The sequence below is a fragment of the Lissotriton vulgaris genome, chromosome 11 (assembly GCF_964263255.1).
Source record: "Lissotriton vulgaris chromosome 11, aLisVul1.2, whole genome shotgun sequence".
NCBI lineage: Eukaryota > Metazoa > Chordata > Amphibia > Caudata > Salamandridae > Lissotriton > Lissotriton vulgaris.
The window spans coordinates 524,665,498-524,682,697 of record NC_141699.1 but is presented as its reverse complement, the minus strand read 5'-3'; positions in this window follow the sequence as shown (position 1 = coordinate 524,682,697).

The following is a 17,200-nucleotide window of genomic DNA, read 5'->3' as shown; positions in this document are numbered from 1 at the left end:
TCACCACTAGTTGGTGACATGCTTCATCATCGGGTCCCCGCTGGGGTGGCCGAATGCCCCCCCAGCGTGCTACAACGCCTGAGTTACAGCGGAGCGGGATGGTGTTGAGTGTGACAGTGCTCAAACAAAGAAGTGTATTTATATGTGAGTGCTAATTAAAAAATACAAAGTTGGTACCAAATTTTTTTTCAATTAGGGTCAACCCGTATTGATTAAAAACAGTGTGCATGGACAGACTAGGTTCTATGTTAGGAAACCTGTGTCCTTTAGTAAAGATAAGCGGTCAACATGTTTCTGCTATTATTGATGCTATTACGCTCAGCATTCGTCAGGCCCAAGAAATAGATAAAAGGCAGGCCTCCGGTGGTGTGCGCGCGCTAAGGCGCACCCGACCGTGGGGCACTAAGTGTGAAAAATTAGATAAACTCACGGTTACTGCTCGTGACCACTCACTGAATTTCACAGGAGTGGAGAAAACCTGTGGAAAAATGGGAAAAAGAGACAAGACACAATAACATATAGTGACATACATACACATATTGTTACTGCAATTACACGTTTTATCATTATCAGTAAATGTGTGATATTGGTCTACTGTCCAAACTCCAAAACGCCATTGAAGGAGACTTAAGTATATTAACTGTGTAGAAATATTAGTCTCCGTCTTTAGAGAATTCTTCCCTTCACATTCTAGTCCCAAAAGGAATCTTTTGGAAGTATTATTCTAGGTAGTATTCCATACGAATTGGCCATACTAATCACATTCTGTGACTGTCTTCATTTTGTAGAAAAAGAAATGTTTAATTATGTAGCAGAGGCTTTTAGGTCTGATAAGTAATAGTGCATTCCTTAAAGCGTTAAAAATATTAATAGCGCCTTAGTTTTAAACTGCGATCACCAGGAGTAAATAAGTGCACTCACATTAGAGGAGGGAGAGAATTTCTCCTTCGGATCTGACGATGCGGGAAACCCTTCACGCGGTGTCAGGTCTAATCGGAAGGGAAAGGAAGTGCTGTTAAGCTCTCACCTTATAAATTGCCACAAAAGATCTGTGCGATTACAGGCGCAATAGTGGTAAACTTACTCAAACACACGCGACTCCCCGCCAGGAACCTACACTCTCGGTTACCGTCAGTCCGGAAGTGTAGGTCAAGGGTCGGGGCGCGTATTTCTACTGGTTATGCTGCCGGTCACGTGTTTACCAAAGGACTCCGTCATAGCCGGTGTCTTAAAGGGATACCAACTGATTTTCTACGTGACTACCCGAGTTCGAATCCCGGAAAGGGAATTACTTTAGTCGGGGGGCGCTACAATATTTTACCATTAAGGGCGGGCAAGGCAGGGGGAAGAAGGAAGAAGGTGACAACATTAAATCGAGACTATAATTGGAAAAGAGCCCACTAGTAAGAAAGTGAATTTGAAGTGGGCATTCCTCTCCTATGATATTAATCAGAGGGAAGACCAAATTATCTGGGTTTAAATGCCGGTCACTTGATCAGCTTAAAAAAAAACCATTACGATGCTCATATGGGGTTTGAATCCAAACAGGGGACTTACGCTGTTTTGAACAGAAATTGCAGGGGGTGTTCAAATCTAGTTCATTTACAACATAATGACCTACACAATGACCAGAAATTATTGATGGTAATGTGTCTGAAGGAGAGCAAATTAATTTCAAGAGAGAGGAGGAGCCCCATAAGGGAACAGTAATATCGGTTATTGCTATTCCTCTTTACCTCTGCTGATTCCAACACCAGTGGTTCAAGTAATGAGAGTGTGGGCAAGAGAGGAAGAGGTAGGGGTCATGGAAGAGGACGGGGGCATTTTCCACAGCAGCAGTACCCGTTCCAAGGTTGGCAACCCCCTTTTCCCCAACCGGGGATGGGATCATATCACCAACCAGGCTTCCAACCTCCGTTCACTCCGATGATGGGCTGGAACCCACATTTCATGCCACATCCACAATTCAACTAACCTCCTTACGCGCCTCCTTTTTTAGACAGAGGCAGACGGGGCAGGGGGAAACAGAAGAATACCAACCAAGTACATTGGGAGCAACCCGAAGTAGTCGGGGACAACACCCGGAGCAAGACGGGGGACCAGAGACCGGGTCTAAGCAATGCGAAACCTTAATCACCAATTTATCCTCACATAGCCTGACTCTGGCGGAAAAGGATGTACTTGAAAAAGGCCTAGGATTTATACCTACCCCACGCCTTGACAAGTTCAAATTACAATGCGAACTAAATGGGTTCTTTAGGAAACTGCAACTCAGAAGTTTTTTTTAAAACAGACATGATGAAGAAACTAACACAACCACAAGTGATACTGATTTTAGGTTAAAATCATCTTTCATGCCTCCGCCCCATACTGTCCCTCCCGAAATTCTTGCTTTTGAGCAAGCAGTTTTCCACGAAGTGGAACAATTACAGGAACCGGTTCCCTTCAAGAATTTAACTGCTGATGAATTTCGAACAATCCAAACTTTGAAACAAAATAATGGCATAATCATAAAAAGTGCAGACAAAGGTATCGGTCTGGTGATCCAGGACAGATCGGATTATGATTAAGCATGGGTGAATTTTGCGAATCTGGCGTACGCGAATTTTGCGAATTTGCGAGCTCGCAATCCGCAAAATCCACGAATTCTCGCGAATTTGCGGATTTTTTTTGTGTTCGCAAGGGTTTCTGCCAGTTCGCGAGGGTTTGATACCAGTTCGCAATCGCGAACTTAATTGTCGGCTCGAAACCATCGCGACTATGTTGTTTGTACGTCTGCTTCATCATCACAGGTTCCCAGCACCCTCTGTTTCACCACTGCCACCCTCTGTTTCACCCATGCCACCCTCTGGTACATCAATGCCACCCTCTGGTTCATCATCACTGTAGATTAGGGGGGGGAAAGCAAGCACACCTGCCCTGCTTCAACTGACATGAATTAATTTGGGGTTAGTTTATTAATGTGTCACTGTTTTAAAATTCCAGGTCTGGCACCTGCTTCCTTATCAGTAATTTGCTTTCTGTTGCAGTGCAATTTTTTTTTCCAGGACCTTTGTGGCCTACTTGTAGCTATTCTATGAGCCTGCTGTGAGGGTCAGAGCAGGGTCATACAATTGTTGCAACTAGCAACTGAACTCTGGAGGGGCCCCAGTCAGGAAGCACTACAGGGAATGGTTACTAATAATGAGTTTGAGCTCTTGCACCTGCCGAGTGCTTTCAGTTTTGCAAAACTCGTTTTTCTGCAATTTCGCGGGATTCGCAGGGCGCGAACACGCACGAGATCGGATTCGGAAGCCGCGAATATGCAATTCGTTTTTTTGCGGCGTGTTAGTTCGCAAGGTTTTGTGCATTTTCACGAGCCGCTTGTAGCGCAAGGTGCGAAGTTACCCTCGCGGTCGTTCAAGGGCGCGGCCATCTTGTTTGCATGACGTATTTCCGTTTCCGGGCGCGAAGTGTAATCTCGCAAAGTGTGCGGTTCGCCAGTACAATTTCGCGAGTGTTCGCGAGGAAAATCTCACGCGAACTTACCCGCGCGGTCGTGAACGGGCGCTGCCATCCTGTTTCTCATTCATTGCTATGGTTCTGGGCATGCTTTTTGTATCTTCTCTAAATCTCTGCCATCCTTTGCTTGTTTGAAGTTTTTTTTGATCAATTTTACTTATTATCTATCCCTCTATTTTTCTAGCCCTATATTTTTTTGTTTACTGCTACTTTTGGTTAATTTTAAACTACTTTTTAAACTCTTTTCTTTTCTTCTCTTCCCTATTCTATTTTCTTTATTCCTTTCCGCCCAGACCATGGTGAAGGGAGCCGGGAAGCATCCCGAGAAGGGGAAGGGTCCCGCACCCCGTGCCCGGCTCCCGTGCGGGCGTTTGAGGGGGGAGCAGGTCTTACCCAGGAAGATCTTTAGCCCGGAGGAGGTGGCCGCACTCATTTTTTATGTTCAGCGCCGCCTCCCCAGGACCATCATGGCAGGCGGCAGGATCAGTGTCGGGTACGGGATCCGGGAGCGCCGGAAGCAGTGGGAGAAGGTGTGCCGGGCCATGTACCACCACTCTCGGGTCTGGCGCACCTACAACCAGGCCACCCACCGCTGGACAGATGTCCTGACCCGTGAACGAGATCTGCTCGACCTGATTGGCCTTGAAATCCCCGGGCTTGGTGAGTAGTAGTAGCTATTTCTTTACTACTCTGTTTTCTCCTGCTGTGTTATTATATTGCAAATTTTTGTTTTTTACCAAGAGCAATAATGCTGCTCATTAAATTGTAGGTAAATTACCTGCATTTCAGGTGCACTGCTCTCCTTCTCAGTAGTGTTGCTACTATGCTTATTTGTTTTCGATTTTGTGTTCATTTCATTGGCCTGTGAAATTATGTATGAGTGTAGTTTAAAGAACTGCGTAATGCTACACACTAAGATTCAGATTTGTAATTACAGGTGCATCCCTGCAAAGTAGCAGGGATGCGTCAGTAATTGTGCACCACGCCACCATCACCCATGGCGCGCCGTATTTACAATGCGGTGCACCATGGGCCCAAAACATCACCATAGCGTTACACATCTGTGCCGTAAAGGCGGCGCATTGCTGGAGTTGCGTCGCAACGATGGCGCAGCTCCATCAATGCTCTGGGGTGCCCTATCTCCCCTATGCTGCGTCAAGCCGTACGTCTGCTTCAAGCAGGCGCAGGGTTTGAGTCACGCATCATTGTCGTTAAAGTGAGTGATTGAAATCTTGTAGATTTCCCTCAGCCACCTTTAGGATGCGTTCCTGCGCAGGAACGCCCTCCCTTGCGCCGGAACGCCCCCTGATGGCGCAGGGCTTTACAACATGATGCATCCCCCATATGCGTCACGTTGTTAATATACGCCACACCATTACGCCTCTTTTGTGCTGCCGCTGCGTCACAAAAGTCACGCAACAATGGAGCAAAAGAGCCGCAAGGGGCTTCTAAATCAGCCCCTACAGACTCAAGTCCAGTCCTTCCTTTGTACACATGGCGATAAGAAGAAATAGTGGTGGTGGATAGATAGTTTGAGTATTTTAATGACTGGTTAATGTAATAGGAAACTTAAGTGTTGTCGCTGATCTGCAATCACGATGGACTTTGGCTGTCACTTCGCGTGCTGCGGACTGCTGCCTGCCAATCCTAGGAAAACCTTTTTAGTACTTTGTTTAGTGAGTTACATAGGAAGTTTCCAATTTGACGGTCCGCAAATCAAGCAATACTAATAACGTAGTAGACCACATGAGATTGGTCAATAATATATCCCGTGGAATAGTTGTCTATTTGCTATTTCGCCAAAATATTTTGTTAGTTCTTTTGAAATGTTTGATTTGGTTGACAAATATCATCCATGTTTTCTGTTTTTCTTTCTTTCATGTTGTACATCAGCTTCCCCCAAGGGCAAGAGGAGGACACAGGAGGAGAAGGAGGAGGGTGCTGTTCAGGATGCAGGCCAGGATCGGGCAGGCGAGGGCTCCTTTGCTGGCCCCAGTAAGTTTTAATTTTAATATAGAGTACTTATTTTTTCCTAGCGTTCCTCATTCGATTTTTTCTAAATCGTCTTTGATCTTCTTGTAGACTGGATCTAAATTCTTATCCTCCCTCGACTATGACTCCGTGTGGTATTACTAGATTATTCTTATTAGTCTGTCTGTGTAGCTAACTAAGATTGCACATTTGGCAATTTCATTGGACTCCCATTCTAGTCAGCAATAGCTCTATGCACTGAGTGCAGTCCTCTGGGATTGTCCATAATGTCTTTTCAAGTCTTCTAAATGTTTATGCTTTGACAATTGCCAACAATAAAAAGGTGAATGACCACCAAGAAAGAATAAGATACTACTTTACTTTTGGTTTGGATAGGAGGACAATCCATTCTTCTACTGTTGCAGGGACAAATCTGCACAAACAGAACTATGGACACTAAATAATGCATTGCTTAGCTTATCAATTATAATAGGTGCTGTTAGACTTTCCACATACCTCAGTGATAACAGACTTTGTAGTTGAACCCCCAATCTCCTTACTGACTAGATAGTGTGGCAGAGTCATTTAGCTCCCAAAGTCACCGATGATTGATCCCCAATGATGTCAGAGGCACGGACTCATGCTTGCAAAAATTGCAAAACCTTTAGCTCATCCACTCTAGTCTGGAGGACCAAAAACCACAGAGTCTATTTAAGTTTAAAAGCTTTATTAAAAGTAAACACATTTATTAAAATCAAGTTTGTCATAAAAGTTAACGTTTAACTGAAAATGGAAAAGTGCTTAGTGCTGACGATTAATTGGACACATTTCTTGTGGTCGAGCCGAGCTCTCACCTGGTTTGAACTTGATCCTGCTCGTGTTCTTAAAAGTCAAGCTTCTGTCTGTTAGGAGAAAAAGTGGTGCGTGTTAAAAATAAAAAGCAAGCATTCATCAGTTGTGCCAAAAAGTGCAGCAAGACAACAGCCTTCCCTAGAAAAAGGGACATTTTTACTTTAGAGTAGACAGTCACAAATTATTAAATTGTATACTGTTTTTTTCACATTTCTTTCTTCCTCCTAGACCAAATATTATATAGTAGTGAGTGGTGTATTCTAACATTATTAAATGTACTTTGTAGGTGGAACATCTGGAGGCGGGGCCAGCGCGGAGGTGGTGGCGGCATTGGACGAGGACAACTCTGGGGAGGGGGCGGTGCAAGTGCCGGACAATTCTGTGAGGGATGACACGGTGGTGGCGGGCGGAGGTAAGCTATATATTCCTTACTTATTGAGAGTGAAGACTGCAGAGTGTGCTTTCTGCACGGGTGTATTATAAATAAACCAGGTGAACTTGATGGATGGGATGAACGAAAAGCGAAAGAAGGGTGTAAGTAAGTGTGGAAGGACGAGAAATGTAATGATGACTGGCAAAGAAGAATGATATGTGTTTGCTTGGTCCCCGAGGTGGCTGGGAAGGAAAGAATATGGTATGGTGCATGGCTGGGTGAATGATGAAGCAAGGATGGGTGGAAGGAGAACAGCCTGGGTGGGTGAAACAGAAACTGTATGTGTGCATATACTTTGAATGGATGGTGCCTGGATCATTAATGGTACTATCTGACTCTTAGATAGCATATGTGTTTCTAGAGAGAGTAGACGGTCACTGGATGAACTAAGTGTTACTTTGAAGAGCATGTAACACGGCACCCGCACGTCCGTTCCAGTGTAGGAAAGGCAAGGAAAGAAGTTGTAATTTTGTCCAAATACTACCATGAATAGTAGCAGTAGTTTGTATTACAACTGCAAGCACAGCATATATCCGGTTATTACGGTGGACACTCCCTACCTCTCTTAATAACTTTAGTTTAGTAGTAGTACATCATTCATGTGTGGGTGTATCACTGTTCACTCAATAATAAGCAAAGCACCTAAAGTCATCCGATATGTCATCAAATACATCCCATGTGAAGTGATAGATAATCAGATTATTTAGCTTCTTCATTTTCCTTTTCTAATACTCATTTGCACTATAGGGTGAAAGCTAAATTAATTAAGCAGTAGCACTTTTAACAGATTATTCTCAGTGCCACCCGTAATAGAAAAGTAAGAGCTTCACCACCTGCATGTACTGGACCGGTACAGTAACGCAAGTCTGTCTCACTCACCATGGTGTGCATCTGTTTTTCTCGGGTGCAAGTTCACTGCGCTGGCATTATGCCGGCTTGCATAAGATAACGTACCAAAATCCTAAACAAGAGAGAAGAAGAAGAATAAGACTGGTGTACTGTCATAGTCGACTGTAATGGAAGTCCATAGTGCTCGTAGAATTTGTTCCTTAAACTCCCACTAATGTTAGAGCAAGGATGAAGAAGTCGGAGGTTACATAGATACTGTCCTCAATAGTTATGTACTGTGCTTTCAATTTGCTACTTGTACTGTGACACAACCTTCTGCTCAATCATTTTGTGTTAATCTTAAGGAGCATTGGTTACAGACTATGTCTTTCTTTCTTCATATAGTTGCTCCTTCCAAATCCAAGAGACCATCAAGGAGGAGGGAGCTGGTTCGAATGGCCCGGCAACGGAGGCTGGATGCCACTGTCGCTGGTGGCCCTGGAGGAGGAGGAGACGCAGTCTGGTACTACAACAACATCCACTGGGACAGCTGCATCCTCCTCCGTGCGGGCTGCCAGCCAGCGCATTGCTCCAGCGGTACGGATCCGGGCTACCAAAGCCAAACGCCACCGCCGAGCAGCAAAGACAGCAGCTGCCCCCCACAGGATTTGCAAGGCACGCCGGCGCTGCTTATGCCTCAGACTGTCCTACCTGGAGCAGGAGGTCCTAAGCTATAAGAACTTGGTGGAGGGCCTCCGCTTCAAACATGCCACCCTCCGCAAGGAGCATGATGCCCTGGCTGATAAAGTCAACAGCACCCTGCCGTAGTGTCCCTTGCCCCTTTTTTAGAGACTTTTGGGGGGTGGGAATTGGGAGTTGGGTTTTTTGGGGACTTTTGAAGGACAATCGTTGGGGTTAGGGAGGGTCTTGCGGGAGATTATTTTGTTAGGGCTATAAAAATATACTTTTTGAAACTTTATCTGACCATACCTGTTTTTTACTGCTTTTGAGTCTGGTGGGTGGGGTTTAACAGTAAGTTTGTTTTCCTGAATAGTCCTAGGACTTTAGTACTACTACCGTCAATCTCTCGTCTCTCCTAATACTCCATTATACTACCTCCAACCAAACGCTTATCTTACCTTTAATTTGTGTTTGAAAGTAGGGCTAGGCCCAGGGCTGGCTCCACGGGAAATGGCGATTAAGGTTGGCAATCCAGGGCGGATAAAATGTCCTCCTCATTGCGGTGGTACTAGTGCTGTGACACAGTGGCAGTTGCATGGCTATGGAAAAAAAGAAAATGAAACCTGGTTTTTCCTTACTGTAGCATTACAACGGTACGATAGAGAATATAGCAGGTGACAGTACACTAGACTAGAACAGTGCCACAATGTAGCCTAACAAATGGTAAAGTATTGATAGTATAACTTGTACTTGTGTAGGATTTCTTTGACATTGGCTACTACTACAAGAAATAGTACTGAAGCTGAGTAAGTCTAGAATATATCCTCGGATTCCTTCACCAGCCTGTTGCTATGACCTTATCCTCCCCAGCAAGTGTGTGGAATTATTGATGTCATTTAGTCACACATCAAGCAAAACCACACAGCCCGGGGGAAGAGGGTTAGGGTTTGTAACATGGATGGGAATGGGGGTTTCTTTTTGGGTAGGTTTTGTTGAAAGAAAAAAAAAGCACAGCATGGACAAACAATAATTGAACATAAAGAAATTTTTGGGTACAAAGCTAACCATAAATCTTTTACGTGACATAAAGGAAGTGCATGCACTACTGAATGCATTGTTACTGAAAAGTACTTACGACAACTGTGAATGACAGAATGCAACAGTACAGGGCTACATTAAATTAGGTTTAAAAAATAGCCGAAGTAAAACCTATAGAATGGCTGTAGGGATCAATGTAGAAGCAGAGAGAGATCCAAGAAATGCAGTCACACTCATAGAAGAAAAGAATGGATACTGTATCTGTCTGTATGTTGTTGTAGTTGTCCTCCTGTTGAATTTGGTAAGTAAGTTGCATGCAGCAAACGATTCCTCTTATTAGCGGCACTCCTCCATTCCAGCTGACGCTTCGTCCATCAATGTTGGTGACCAGAAGACACCCTGTTCACTGCCTGCCTGGCGGATGCTGAATTGCGGCTCGCTAATATGAAGCCTGACTCCATCCTTTTTTCCCGATTGCACAGACTGAAACCCGGCCTGTAATTATTGAACGAAAAACAGCACTGATAAATAAATATAAGGGGCCTTATTTATGAAGGCCTTGCGTCAGTTTTGCGCCGCCGGTGCGTCACTTTTTGTGACGCATCAGCGGTGTAAAAAATGCGCCTCGTTGCGCCATATTTAAAAAGTGATGCATCTACGTAGATGCGTCACTTTTTAAACTCCTGCGCCACAGTAATACCTGCGTCAGATATAATGTATACAGAGGGGGCTTTCCCCCGCAAAAAGCCTCGTAATAGTGACGCAGTGAAATCTATGAGATTTCACTGCGTCACTTTTAGGACGCTGTTGCGTCAAAATCTTGCGCCTGCCTCACAGCAGGCATAAGACTGACGCAAGCCCGTTCACATGGGGCTTTCCCCATGTGAAAGAACGCATTGCTGGAGTTGCGTCACTTTTGTGACACACTCCAGCAATGCGTCACTTTTGCGCTTACAGATACGTCAGAAATACTGACGTATCTGTAACTCCTTGCAACATGATGCGTCATACATTAAATATGACGCATCAGGAATGTCGTAAGGAGTGCGCAGTGAAAAGTGACGCATCGCTTTTTTCACGCAGCGATGCGTCACTTTTCATAAATGAGGCCCAAGGTATGTACGCTGTGTAGTGCAAAAAGTCACACTTTGATTTTCCTAATAGACAGTACAACATTTTTGAAAGTGCGTACTCTGTCTGAGTCACCTTTTGAAGGATAAATAAGTATGGGCAAATTAATTTAGCGGATCTTTCCCCTCAAGCTAGGTGTACTGTAAACTGTGTTTTAGAACAAAATTAGACCTTCCCAGCAGTGCTCCCACCCAGACCCTTACTAAAGCCAGTCGCAAAAATGTAGAAGACCCCCAATCAGATCTCAAAAAGCGAGGCCTAGCAGAAAACTGGTGACAAAACGTACTTCGAAAGTAAAAGTAGGCCCAAATACCCCCTTACCCACCGTGGATTGTATTCAAACCACTTGCAAGCAAGCAAAAGTATCCATAGCCAGCATCGCTCCAAGACTCGAAACCCCCCTAACCAAACACATGCAATAGAAATACTGCTAACCCTAACAAGCCCTAAGTTAAGAATAGTGGCAGAGGCTTTCTTTAACTATGCCAAATCCCCCCTTTCCCACCATGGATTTTCTTCAAATGACTTGCAACCAAAATTACACATTCTCACGAGTGCTCTAAGACCCCAGAACTCAGTTGCAAAAATCTAGAACACCCCGAAACACATGCAATCCTGCTGCTAGGGCTAACCCTAACAAACCCTAAGTTACAAAAAGTGCCAAAAGGCTTTTCCTTATGGATTTTGTCCCAACCACTTCTATCCGGTATTAGACCTTCCCAGGAATGCCCCAAGACCCGCCAACCCACCCGCCAAAAAGCACAACACCCCCAAACAGCCAAAAAGGAACATCTCATACTTACAATATTTCTCGGCCTTCGGTCCAAACGCGCTGTGCAGCTAGGCCATAACTCCCGTTTTCCAGCACGGATTTCCTGAAAAGCAAATGCAATCAAGATTAGACTGTCCCAGCAGTTCTCCCAGACCCCAAAACTCACCCACAAACCCCCGGAACCCCCCCAAAGTGCACCTCAAAGGCAAGCAAGTCAGCAAAAACACAAAAAAATTCCACCTCCGATTTGGTCCAAACCACTTTTATCCGGTATTGGAGCTTCCCAGCAATGGCCCCAGAGCCGTCAACCCAGGAGAAAACGAGTAGAAGACCCCCAAACAGCCAAAAAGCTAAAGTACAAAAATGGGGACTTAGTCATTTTTTTGCCAATTTCCCAAATCACTCCACACACGCTCTGCAGCTAGGCCCTAACTCCCCTCTGCCACCATGGATTTGCTTCAAACCTCTTGCAAACTGAAGTATCCATAGCCAGCAGTGTTCCCAGACCCCGAAACCCACCCACAAACACCAGGAAGTCCCCCAAACAGGCCCCCGAAAACGCTACATGAGCAAAATGTCAGAAATAGCAAAATTTTGAGAAGGGGAAGGGTCCCGCACCCCGTGCCCGGCTCCCGTGCGGGCGTTTGAGGGGGGAGCAGGTCTTACCCAGGAAGATCCTTAGCCCGGAGGAGGTGGCCGCACTCATTTTTTATGTTCAGCGCCGCCTCCCCAGGACCATCATGGCAGGCGGCAGGATCAGTGTCGGGTACGGGATCCGGGAGCGCCGGAAGCAGTGGGAGAAGGTGTGCCGGGCCATGTACCACCACTCACGGGTCTGGCGCACCTACAACCAGGCCACCCACCACTGGACGGATGTCCTGACCCGTGAACGAGATCTGCTCGACCTGATTGGCCTTGAAATCCCCGGGCTTGGTGAGTAGTAGTAGCTATTTCTTTACTACTCTGTTTTCTCCTGCTGTGTTATTATATTGCAAATTTTTGTTTTTTACCAAGAGCAATAATGCTGCTCATTACATTGTAGGTAAATTACCTGCATTTCAGGTGCACTGCTCTCCTTCTAACAAACCCTAAGTTACAAAAAGTGCCAAAAGGCTTTTACCTTATGGATTTTGTCCCAACCACTTCTATCCGGTATTAGACCTTCCCAGGAATGCCCCAGGACCCGCCAACCCACCTGCCAAAAAGCACAACACCCCCAAACAGCCAAAAAGGAAAATCTCATACTTACAATATTTCTCGGCCTTCGGTCCAAACGCGCTGTGCAGCTAGGCCATAACTCCCGTTTTCCAGCACAGATTTCCTGAAAAGCAAATGCAGTCAAGATTAGACTGTCCCAGCAGTGCTCTCAGACCCCAAAACTCACCCACAAACACCCGGAACCCCCCCAAAGAGCACCTCAAAGGCAAGCAAGTCTGCAAAAACACAAAAAAATTTCCACCTCCGATTTGGTCCAAACCACTTTTATCCGGTATTGGAGCTTCCCAGCAATGGCCCCAGAGCCGTCAACTCACCCGCAAAGAAGTAGAACACCCCCACAAGTGCTGAGTCTTTCTTCATTGGGCGTAATCCAGCCCTCTGCTTTGATGGAAATAGGAGTCTGGAGGAGGAGGATAGAGGAGCATGTTCTTATGAACTTGTGAACCTGAGGAATGCAGACTGCGGCACCTTCAAATCAATAAGCAAACAAGTGAAGACAGTTCTGCTGATGGGCTTGTTTTTGTGATTAGGTGATTAAAGTTTGAATTATATTAACTGTGCACAACAAAGAAAGACAGACACACAGGAATAAAAGTGAATAAGGACGAAAAAGAAAGTTATTGATTCATTGTCACATTTTCAGGGCTCGGTGTCAGGGTCCAGGAATAAGAATAAGGCTTCGTCATCATACTCTGCGAATTCAGGCGGGGTGAGCTCACTGTCACCTGACAGAGAAGAAATTCCCTCATCTACGTTGCTGTCCACCTCATCTTCATCAGGCGTGCTTTCTCGTACTCTGTAATCTGGCGGTATGAGGTGCTGATTCATCTTGATCATTGTTAACCTCTCCACATTTTTGGGTGAGAGGCGGCTCCGTTTGGGAGTTACAATGCCACCAGCAGCACTGAAAACACGTTCAGAAGACACGCTTGCGAGTGGGCAAGACAAGTAGTTTAAAGCCAGGTTGAAGAGCTGTGGCCACAATTCTTTTTTCCCATGCCAATACGCCAATGGTTCAGCATTAACATAGACCTCTGTTGAGTCATTCAGATAGTCCTGCACCATCGACTCAAGGTCCTCCAAGGTTCCTCCACTTTGCTTAGCTTTTGCTGTGACCTTTTGAGAACCAAACCCAAGCCGATTTAGCCAATCCTCTTCAGCATCCAATGTTACTGTTGTGTCTGGTGCAGATGATCCGGTTGCCGGTGTCTTTAACGGCTGAGAGGTCACTTGTGCCACAGCCACAGGTGCAGAAGTGGATTGTTTTGACTGGGGATGGCCTGCTGATGCTGATGCTGATGTACTGCCTTTTCCATCAATTTTCTGCTGTTCTCTTTCAAACCTCTTGGCTGACAAGGCTAGCCAACGTTTGTACTTTGTAACATCTTCATCAGCAAAAGAAAAGAATGCTCGGCCTGCCAGCGCCTTTTTGTAGCGTGGATCCAGAATAGTAGCACAAATGTAATGCTGGTCTGAGTGGATCATTTTAAGACAATCATCACCTTGTAGGCGCTCTAATAATTTCTCCGCCAAAACAAAAGGGTTTTTGTTTTTTTCATCTTTTTGAAACACAGAAGACACCTCCTTCAGTTGGTGCTCCAGCATGTACAACAATGGGATAGCTTTTCCCAAACTACAGTCCTCCTTGCTGACTGCACGCGTGAAGACCTCAAAAGGACGAAGCATGCGTGTCAGGCTTTTAACTATGTCCCATTGCGCCGCACCCATCCTGAGGTCCTTCTGAGCTGTACCCTGTTTTAAGAAATAGTGATCGAGTACCGTATACTGCTCATACAGACGCTCAAGCATGTAGAAGGTTGAGTTTCAATGTGTTGCCACCTTCTGGATGAGTGCTTTCACTGGCATTCGACGTTCATGTAGCAGGCTCCTCAGATTCTTCCGAGCCTTAAAAGAATGGCTGAAATGGTTGCACATTTTTCAGCAGGTGTCCACTACCTCGTACGCTGGACTGTCTTTATTACTCAAGAATTTTTTGACAACCAGGTTTATACAGTGCGCCAAACACGGCACTCTGAAATACTGACCCAGCTCCATGGCCTTAACTACATTGGCGCCATTATCCGTGGAAACATAACCAATCTGGCTTTTTTTTGGGGACAGCCAGTCAAGGACCTTTGTGTTAAACTCATCCAAAATGTTTTGTGCTGTGTGACGTTTCTCCAAACCAAACATGGATAGTGTTGCATGTTTCCGAGCAGCTTTAAAAACTTGGTCCGGGTCAACTCCTGCGTTTAGCTTTGCTTTAACCCCTGAAAAAGAGACCCAGTGTGCAGTGATGCACATGTAATCAGCGCCTGCGCCACTGGTCCACATGTCTGTTGTCAGATGTATAGTGTGAACAGCACTCTTCTGCAAAGCTGCCCCAATCACCTCCAGCACATCTTCATGTAGTGCTGGAACCGCAACTCTGGCAAAATAGAACCGGCTAGGAACCTTCCATTTAGGGCAGAGCGCTGCCACTAATTCTAGAAAACCAACACCTTCTACAAAAGAAAAGGGGAGAAGGTCCAGAGCTAGCATTTTAGCCAGCTTAGTGTTATACAGATGCGTCAGTGGGTGGTTGCGTTCATATTGCGCTTCTGTAAAGAACATCTTTTTAATGTTGCCCTGGACCAAGCATTTACCGGATGATGATGATGATGATATCTTCGACCCATTACGCTCGCTGATGAACTTTTTCGCATAGGTGTCTCACTCTCTCCCACACTCTTAGTGTGGCTCACATGGGGTGTGCTGCTGACAGGGGTACTGGGTGAAAGTGAAGTGTTTGACACGTCTTCTTCCTCCTCATCATCATCAGATGAAAAATCAACGTTTTCATTACATGCAATTCGGGCTTCCTTGATCGCCTGTAGGTGCGCAAACCATTGGACAGTGTGCTGTCTCTTAAGATGACCTCTCTGACCTCCGGTACCATAGTTGGTACCAAACTTACCACGACTAACTGCAACCTTACAAATGCTACAAATGGCGAAGTTTTCCCTTTTTGGGCAAACACTAAAGAAGTCCCAAGCTGGGGACTTGAATTGTCTGTGGGGGCCGGAGGAGGCAGCGATACTGGTGGCGGTGGTCATGCTGCTAATGCCAGATGAAGTGGAGGATGTGGATTGCCGAACTTTAGTACGTTGTGCACTTTCACCACCACTAATTGAGGTCGAGGTAGATGGAGGTCCCTTCTTGCGAGGAAGAAATATGGAAGCGGTACGTGTTGGTGTACTAGTTAACTCCAATGATTGTTGTGTGTCCATTGCCTCCTCGTCGACATCATCATCACGCTCAGCAGCTTCTCGGGCTAGGGTCAAAATGTCTCTTTGCTGCATGCCCGCTGGGGCTGCAGTGACCTTTATGATGACTGGGTCGTCGCCGTGAGAGCCTTCATCAGCAGCAGTATCCGGCACTTCTTGTTGAGCCTCATCACACTCCATAACTATGAGTTTTTCGACGACCTTCCTTTTACGCTTAAGTACCTTTGTAAGATCATGGTGTGCCTCACTCTCAGACTGCCATGGTGGTTCCCAATTTTCGTCCAGTTCACCAGAAGGAGGTGGGCTTGAAGAAGATGTAGACACCCCCCTTGATCTTTTCCTTGCTAGGGTTGTGGAAGACAATGAATGATCATCAGGAGGAGTGGCTTCCTCAAATGATACCTCGGCTTGATTGTCGATTTCCTGATGTGCCCCTACTTCAGGAGGAACAACTATTGTGGGCACTTGTGACCCTCCATGCACCTCTGCTTGCGCATCTCCTTGCGCTGCCTCTCCTTCCACATGTACTTCGGCTTCTACTTGCACATGTGGTTGTTGTTGCGGCTGTGGTTGTTCAAAACTCGTCAGATGAGTTACAACAACCTGTGTTGATTCAGGGACATTGCTGCTACTTTCTTGCGATGAGCCAACATCACTGGTCGATGGTGATTGAACAACTAGACTAAGTGCCTCTGCAGCACTCAAGGGCTTGGACTTAAGTTGGCGTGGTGGTGGTGGTGGCACTGAGCCCAATGGAGCGGGGGTGCTGCTCCCAGCTTGGTCCCCAGCAGATCCCGCTGCTGCTGCAGGCGTACTTTTTTTTTTACTCCCAAAAAACGTGGCGGGCGGCACACCAGCCTCCTTGGTAACTTGCTTCTTCTGCTCCTTACTGGCAACTTTCTTGCTAGAGGAGCTACGGGGAACTCTTTTGGGGTCATCTTCTTCAGAGCAGGTCAGAACAGCAGGCCGCAGTTGCACGAGTTGCAGAGTTGTCTGTGGCCAGACGTGACGTCGCGTGACGTTATGCTGCACACACACACCGCTGCAGGACTTTTTCCTGGCACTGGTGGTTCTCTTAAGTCTTGAGCACCTAAAAGCAATGGTAGACAGAGGAACATCAGTTCAGTTATACACCCCCAAACAAATCGAAAAAACACAGAAAAATCAGCACAATCCCATGCCCTCCATGATGTTTAAATTCAAGACACCCCACAGAAAGACTAGGCACATGCACCACTCACTATCCCTGGTGAAAAGGCCACAACAACAGCCCAAAAAACACGAAAATCACAGAACAATCAGCACAATCCCAAGCCCTCCATGATGTTTAAATTCAAGACAACCCACAGAAAGACTAGGCCTATGCACCACTCAGTACCCCTGGGCATAAAGGTTGAAAGCTAGGAAAAATGGTTGCAGACCTAACAACACTGCCTGCATTCAAAATGGCCCCCTCCCTCCCAGCACATGGCCTCCCTATACCAGCACTCAAAATGGCCCCCACCCACA